Below are 8,583 nucleotides of genomic sequence, written 5' to 3'. Positions count from 1 at the left end.
TTTGGTTTTTAATTACATCTTCCACATCTCTTTTCAACCAGTGTAAATTTTTTGTGTTTATTTTTGGAATTGTGGCTTTTGGGGCATCTAGTAGGATATCCTTGATCAATTGCCAGTTTTAGGTTAGCATTTCCCATTTTAAATTTATGTTCCCAGTCAGTTATGTCAACAGCTGCTTTAAGATTTTGGAAAGCTGGCCCTTTTATAAGATAGTTTCTTTCCCTAAATGGATGACTATGCAGCGTCACTGCCATCTCAGAGGACAAGGTCACTTTAGCGTACAGTGAACATAGTTAAAAATCTATTTCCATTTGTTTACCTGCTATCAATAATTCATACAGAATAACTACTTTTTAAGTGTTCAGTAGATGGTAATTGGGATTCAATAAGAAAATTCCCATGGAGCTCAAACTACTGTTAATTAAGGTTTTGTTTTTTAAAATAATTTCCTGTTTATTTTGTTTATGTATTTATTTATTTATTTATTTTTGCTCCTTTTTGTGGTTGGGGTCAGGAAAACTGCTGCCCAGGAGGAGTCATATGTCCATAATAAGGCAGGCATGGCTCAGACACCTCTGCTGTCACAATGTGTGGAGCAGCATGACCAAGATAACCTAATAGCCATTTGGCTTCTACCAGCAAGGCTGATGAAAACTCTAGAAAGCTGAACTACCCGTACAGGAGCTATAGCTCTAGAAAAAGCTGAAAGTTCAGGAGGAGAGAATGCCAATAAACTGAAACAGAGCCACATCAACATCCAGGCAGTAATCAGCCACAACAGGCTCCCAAAGCCCCAGAGGAACACAATTTAAAAAGCAAAATATGAATACAGGATAGAAAGTACAAAGTAAGGCACTAATGAATAAGTTCAAGTTCCTGGTATGTAGGACTTCAGAGGGGCATGTCCAGCTTATAGTGTTGAATAGAATATGCATAAATTGGTAATAATGCTGCCTCCTACTGTGCACAGTTGGAAAAGCAGGGAATAACAGAGAGTGTCTTTTACTACGTTTGATGTTGTGAGAAATAGTAGGAGTTGGAATTCTTTAAGACTAATTTCTGCTTTTAAAAAAAATCTATAACACTTGTGTCTAATGAAATAGTATGCTGGTCAGGACAGTAACTGCTTATTTTAATCTTAAAACTAAGATAATGATATTTGGTATTTTTAAAAAAGGGATAGAATGACATCTGTGTACTAGGCTTTTGGATTAATATCTATACAAATGAGTCAAAGCATATTTCTTGTAATGGCTCAATTAACTTTGAATGGTTGGAAAGTTTTATTTAGTTGCACCTTATGCTACTTTGTATTCTTAGAACAGCAGAGACCAAGCATAATGTAAACAGGATAAATTTGATCTCTGGGATTATGACGTTTGCCATATTTCTTCTAGGGCTGTCACGCAAGGCGTTGATCTGGTCCTAATCCAGAGAATCACTTAAGCACAAATTTAACTTTAAGCATGTAAGTAGGTCCGTTGACTTTAAAAAAATCTCACCTCGCCAGTTCTAGAGCCCAGGCTACAGCCCAAGCCAGAACATCTACACCGCAGTTAAATAGCCCTTTAGCCCAAACACTACGAGTCCAAGTCAACTGGCATGTACCTGCCATGGGTTTTTAATTGCAGTGCAGACATACAATTAAATACTTCAGGCCCCTTTTTCCATTAATTTATACTCTATGCAGCATTACTGAACACATGGTCACAAATTTTGGATTTTTTAGGGAGTGGGTAATGCAACTACTCAACAAAGGAAGGAAGTGTGCTTGTCAGTAAAATAAAACAAACACAGCAGAGACATAGATACTGAGTACCTACAGTTAGTCTGAAGATATTAAATTTTGTGGTTTAATGCATTCTTATTGCTGAATGCTTATGATTTAAAAACAAATCTGAACTGCAGAGATTAATCAGATTATGGTATTATCCAACACATTATTAACCTTCTCCTTGGCAATAGCATACTGTGTTTCTGATGTCCTTTCATAATGAATCAGAAGGAACACCAGAGAGTTTAATATTTAATAATTTTTAAAAATGTACCATACTTTCTAATTAAGAAAGCCCCTTAGTTTATCAGGACTTAATTCTAATTTTCTATTTAACAACTGATCTTGCATGGCTACAGCAGCTTTGAGAGAGAGATTGTCTAGATTATAAAATGTAATATATAAAAAGTATTATTCTTACCTGTCAAAAACTAATCTAATTAAATAATGGAACTTAATAAAATTGCCCTAGGTGGCTTTTATCACCTAGTATAGTAGATTTTCACTTAGATATTAAAAATAATCTTGCAAAAGTCTAGTTTCTCTGAACTTTCCTGTTGGCTTTCAGCACAGAGATTAAGTAAAATCCAAAACATTACTTTAATATGTATTGGATAAAGTGAGATTAACCATGAAAGAGCTAAACACATAGGGACTGATTCTGCCACCCATATTCACCAGGAAAAGTACCTTACTACACAAGTCATCACATTGAAGTCAACAGAGCTGCTCATATGGGTTTTGATAGTAATACTATTAGTCACACTGAGTAATGTGTTACTTTCCTGAGTAGTTTGATAGGTTGCAATGGGAGTGCGTGTGTAGTACTGCTTAATGTGACTAAGGATATGTTTACACTACCCGCCGGATCGGCAGGTAGTGATCGATCTATCAGGGATTGATTTATCGCATGTAGTGTAAATGCGATAAATCGATCCCCGATTGCTTTCCTGTCGACTGCTGAACTCCAGCTCGGTGAGAGACAGAAGCAAAGTTGATGGGGGAGCATGGCGTGCTGTGAGGACGTGAAGTAAGTAATTTTAATTCAGCCAAAGATATGTCAACTTCAGCTACGCTATTCTCGTAGCTGCAGTTGCATATCTTAGATCGATCCCCCTCCCAGTGTAGACCAGGCCTAAGTGTATCAAAATCTGCCCTTTGCTAAGGTACTACTCAGTGAGTTAGAGTGATAGAATCAGGGACATAGTTATTACAGTAACAAAATACCATTGAAGGGTTAGATCCCTACCTTGAATGCACAAAGCTCCCAATTGCATTATATATTGAGAATATATTTTACTCAATGGCTAACAAGCATTTCACCGGGCCTACCAATGCTTAGTGCATGCCTCTGAGGGGAGACATTATTTCTTCAATGGTAAATTTAGAATTTTTTTTCAAGTATAATTTGTGTTTGTTTTGTTTTTTATTGAGCCTCAGTTAACTATTTTATGTATTGTGCTTATACTTGTCTTAGTATTAAGTGCCCCAGCTACAATATCTAAGAAATTTATCACAACTCATGTTAATAAAGGAATAAGAAATAGCCAGTTGAAACTACACACAAAAACACAGGTCTAGTCTAACTGATCAAGGTGAGCAAAGCTAGAGTTCACTGATGTGATATTAAAAAGTAGTACACACTTGATACTATACATAATGAATATATGCGATTATTAGAAAATATAATTACTTTCCTTTTGTGATACTTATTTACTTACACACAGGCATACACATATATATGAAGATTTTCCAATACATGCAAAAATACAGTCTCAGTAGATACCTCTTTGGTATCGTGCAAACCCTTTAACAACAGCCGTTAACAAGAGATGGAAAGTTCTTTTCTGTACAGAAGCTAGGGCTGCAAATTAATAGCTGCAAGTTGTCCCTTGCATCTAGAATTCTAGCCTCTTTCTCCAGTGCTTGAAAAATCCTTTTTAAATCTCTGACTGAACCTCTCTAATATCTGAACTGGCAGTTGATTCTTCTGCATGCTGAAACAGTCTGGAACAGGCACTTACCAGGTTTCTGATTACCATTACAAACAGAGACAACTCCTCAGTTTGTTTTTGTCATGTGTCCTGATAATCGGAATTAGATATATGGCAAATCTATGTTCTCTGCTGGAGAGAGCAAGCCTTATCTTGGTTGTGCTGCACAGGGTTGTTTACTCTGCTTGCCTTGCCATATTAGACAATAATGTTATTTTTTGTTCCTTAAGCAATTCAGTGGACTCTTACAGCATGGAGAAGCAATTTGACTTGGCAAAATGGAAGCTTGTCCTTTGTCTTTAAGAAAGTTGATTGCCATTTTGATTTTTGCAAGTAGGGCAAGACCCAACATGTAGCAGAAGTGCCCTCCCACTGAAACACAAACTTTCAAATGCACTTCAAAACTTGCTACAGTTAATAACAAATCAAGGGAATCCACACTGGCAGCCACTCCTGATATGAGGTCCCCCCATAAAATAATGTAAACAGACAAATATTGTAAAAATTCATGACTGTAGAGCGGGCAGCTTACTAGACAACTGACTTTTCCCTCTCAACAGGCAATACAAGGTAGAACAAACAAGTAGCTTAGTAATGCTGCTCATCAGCTCTATTCACCGCCTCTGTTTCTTAAATGGAATGCTACCCTAGCTGGGAGGATTATTGACCAGGTTCTACTTGTAAGAATATTTAGTTTAATATTAAAATGGCTTTCCTGACTTGAGCCTATTTTAGCCCTGGATTAGCTGGGTGACCTCCATAGGCCTTTTCTTTTTGTGGTAGCCTCTGAAGATTACTTTTGCTTTTTATGCCTTGCTCCCCTTGGGGATAGCTACTTGCCTGGCATTAATCTTCCTCAGTGCCCCACCCTGCTTCCACTGAAGTCAACAGTAAAACTACCATTGACTAATGTAACAAGATTAGGTATTACTGAGGAGCTTTCCTATTGGTCTCTGCAAAATAAGCTGTAATACATCCCTTGAGTGGCAATTATGGTGTTGTGCTCTGTCTGCTTATTTTGTTTCAGAGAATGGCTGCAGTTTGTGTATAATTTGGCTGCTGGGATGACTCTTGGGGAATGCACCAAGATACCTGTGCATAAGTTAGAGCAAACCTTCAGCTGCTACAGTTTATGCTGCGAGCCAAACTGGCATTGTGAGACAATGGATATCCATTTGCATAGCCGATAAATGTCCCATAAGGCATATGCTACTCATTTCTGGGGTCAGAAAAATAAACATTATAATTATTTGTAGCTTATGTTAGAAAAGTACAATCATTAATCAGTGTCAGAAAAAAATGCATTATGTTACGGTTGTCACAATCTGAGCAATCAAGGAAGTTTTGCTCATGTTATTATAGAAATGAATTGGCTGATTCTAGTCCTAAGGCAGTTAGACATATTGATCAACACTTATTTATCATTTAATGAACTGCATCACCACAAGAAGTTCACAGGGTTAAACCACTGAAACGATCTATCTTACAATAATAAAGGAAGATGTATTTTTAATTCATCAACTGTTCTTTTAATAAATAGGTAGTATCAAAATCCATTTGATAAATTGCATCAGTTTCCTGTTAGTAAAAAAAAATAGCATTTATCCATCTTTTTTAAATAATGCAGGCCCTATTCACCTTAGGGAAAAAACGAGGAAATTCAAGCCATATATGTAAATTAGTTTCTAAGTGTTCCTTTCGTTACCAAAAACTGTCCCCTTGAATGGTGAATGTAGATGTAGCTTTGAGGAGGTAGTGAGCATTCTCTTTCTCTCAGATGCTTGGCTCGCTGGTTCTTGCTCACATAATCAAGGTCTAATTGATCACCATATGTGGGGTCAGTAAGGACATTTTTCACAGGTCTGATAGGTAGTGACCCTGGAGTTTTCTTGCCTTCCTCTATTGCCTTTGCGTATGTGCCAATTGTTGGGATTACGTGGGTATATTTCACAGGGGACAAGGCTAACTGAGGGAGAATAGGGGTTTAAAAAGCCAACCCCTAACCAACCAGATGAGCAGAGTTTTGTGAGGGAGTATGAGAGGCATGTACACCTAACAACCATGCTTCTAAATGTAGGCCAATAACCATCACCCCCTGAAAGAAAAGAAAAGAAATAGTAAAAAATAATGAAGGCAAAGGTCCAGCAGCAGACTGAGGGCGATCCAGTTTATTGCACTGAATGCAGTTTGTACAATTATCTGCCTGGTGGGCTGGTGGTTTATGTGTGCATGCACTGACTGTACGCAGTTCATAGCCCTAAAAGACACCATGTGGGCTCTTGAAACCAGAGTGGTGTAACTGAAGGAACTGAGAAAGACAGAAAGGTACATAGAAGTGACTGTCAGGGACACAACAGAACAATACCACCCCCCAGTCTGACCACCGCTGTGCTGTTAAGGAGGATGAAAGTCTCATGGAATAGAACATGAAGGTGGAGAGGAGGGGAAAAAAACAATAGTTGGGACCCTCCTTCCAGATATCATGGTATCTTCTTACACTGAGGATACCCCTCCTGGGGAGAGAACACCAGTTTCTAAGAAAATTAAAAGTCAAATCCTACTGAGGAAAATAGAAAGAAGCACTAACAGGTAATAGTGTTAATATGATTATTAAAAATATAGATAGTTGGGTCTGCCGTGTGCAAAGGTTGCAGGTCTCACAAGACATTTAGATAGAGTTATGTGGAGTACTGGGGAGGAGCCAGTGGTTGTGGTACACCTAGGCACCAATGAAGAGTAAAAGGGAAGTCCTGCAGGCCAAATTTAGGCTGTTAGGTGAGAGATTAAAGTCCAGGGGATCCATGGTAGCCAACAGGTATGGAGAAGCACATGGTTCAGGAGGAGGCATCCTTTAGGGATGAATTTATTAAAGGGAGAACTGTATATCCTCGTATAGATCAGGGTTTCTTAAACAGGGATTGCCACTTGTGTAGGGAAAGCCCCTGGCGGGCTGAGCCAGTGTGTTTACCTGCCTCGTCCGCAGGTCTGGCCAATCATGGCTCTCACTGGCCGTGGATCACTGCTCCAGGCCAATGAGAGCTGCTGCAAGCGGCGTGGGCTGAGGGACTTACTGGCTGCCGCTTCCAGCAGCTCCCATTGGACAGTTGGTATAGTACACATAGAAGCTAGTGAGGAACAATTAAACATAAGAGTCCTATTTAAACATAACACATGAAGGGAAGCAACTGGATATTGACAAAATACACAAGTGCTGAGATGCAAATGCTAGAGGTCTAATACTAAGATGGGTGAACTAGAATGCCTGGCATTAAATGAGGATATTGACATAATCGGTATCACAGAAACTTGGTGGAATAAGGATAATCAATGGAACGTGGCACTATCAGGGTACAAAATATAGAAGAATGACAAAGTAGGTCACACTGGTAGGGGAATGACACTGTATGTGAAAGACAGCATAGAGTCAAACAAAGTAAACTTCTTAAATAAATCAAATTTTACCATAAAATCTCTGTGGATAGAAATTCCATGCTTGAACAATGAGAGTACAGCCTTAGGAAATTACTGCTGACAAGGGTGGTGACAGTGATTTTGAAATGCTCAGGGAGGCTAAAGAGGCTCCAAAGGCAGAAAACACAATAAGAATAGGTGATTTCAACTATCCTCAATATTGACTAGGTAGATATCACCTCAGGACATGATGCAGAGATACAAATTCTAGACACAATAAATGACTGCTTTTTGGAGCAGCTTGTCCTGGAACTCACAAGGGGAGGCCATTCTTGATTTAGGCCTAAGTGCAACACAGGAACTGATCCAAGAGGTAACTATAGTTGAACTGCTACCATCATGTAATTAAATTTAACATCCTTGTAGGGGGAGAAGGGAATGCCAAAGAAAGTCTCCACAGTAGCATTTGACTTCAAAAATGAGGAAGCTAGCTACATGGAAATTAAAAGGAACAATCATAAGTGTGAAATGCCTGCAAACTACATGGAGACTATTTAAAAACACTATAGTAGAAGCTCAAACTAAATGTATATCCCAAATAATTAAAAGAAAAAAAAAAAGCAAGAGGACCAAAATAAGTATCAAAAATTTAAAAAGTCCACCATGGCTAACCAGCAGAGGCAGCTAGAGGTAAAAAGGTGTCCTTTAAAAATTAAAAGTCAAATCCTACTGAGGAAAATAGAAAGAAGCATAAACTTTGGCAAGTCAAGTGAAAGAAGTATAATTAAGCAGGCCAAAAATAATTTAAAGAGTCAGTAGCAAAAAATACAAAAAACTCTGTATCAGAAGACTGGAGGATAACTAATGTAACACCATTTTTTAAAAAAGGCTCCAGAGCTGATCCTTGCAATTACAGGCCAGTAAGCCTAACGTCAGCACAAGGCAAACTGGGTGACATGTAAAAAACAAAATTATCGGGCACACAGATGAACACTGTAGGTTGGGGAAGAGTGAACACAGCTTTTGTAAAGGGAAATATGGCCTCACCAATCTATTAAAATTCTTTGAGGATGTCAGCAAGCTTGTGTGCAAGGATGATCCAATTGCTATAGTGTACTCAGACTTTCAGAAAGCCTTTGACAAAATCCTACAGCAAAGGCTCTTAAGCAAAGTAAGCAGTCACGGGATAAGCAGGAAGATCCTCTCATGGATCAGAAATGAAGGGAAGAAATAAATTGTTACCTTTCACAATGGAACGTGGTAAATAGCAGGGTCTCCCAAAGAGCTGTACAGTTCAACTCATCTGTAAATGACCTAGATAAGCGGGGCGGGAAATGGGTGTTCAACAGTTAGGTGGCAGTTTGCAGACAATACGATGTTACTCAAGAGTATTAAGTCCAAAGC

This window comes from Gopherus flavomarginatus, chromosome 6 (assembly GCF_025201925.1).
Source record: "Gopherus flavomarginatus isolate rGopFla2 chromosome 6, rGopFla2.mat.asm, whole genome shotgun sequence".
Lineage (NCBI taxonomy): Eukaryota > Metazoa > Chordata > Testudines > Testudinidae > Gopherus > Gopherus flavomarginatus.
Note: the sequence above shows the minus strand (reverse complement) of the source record.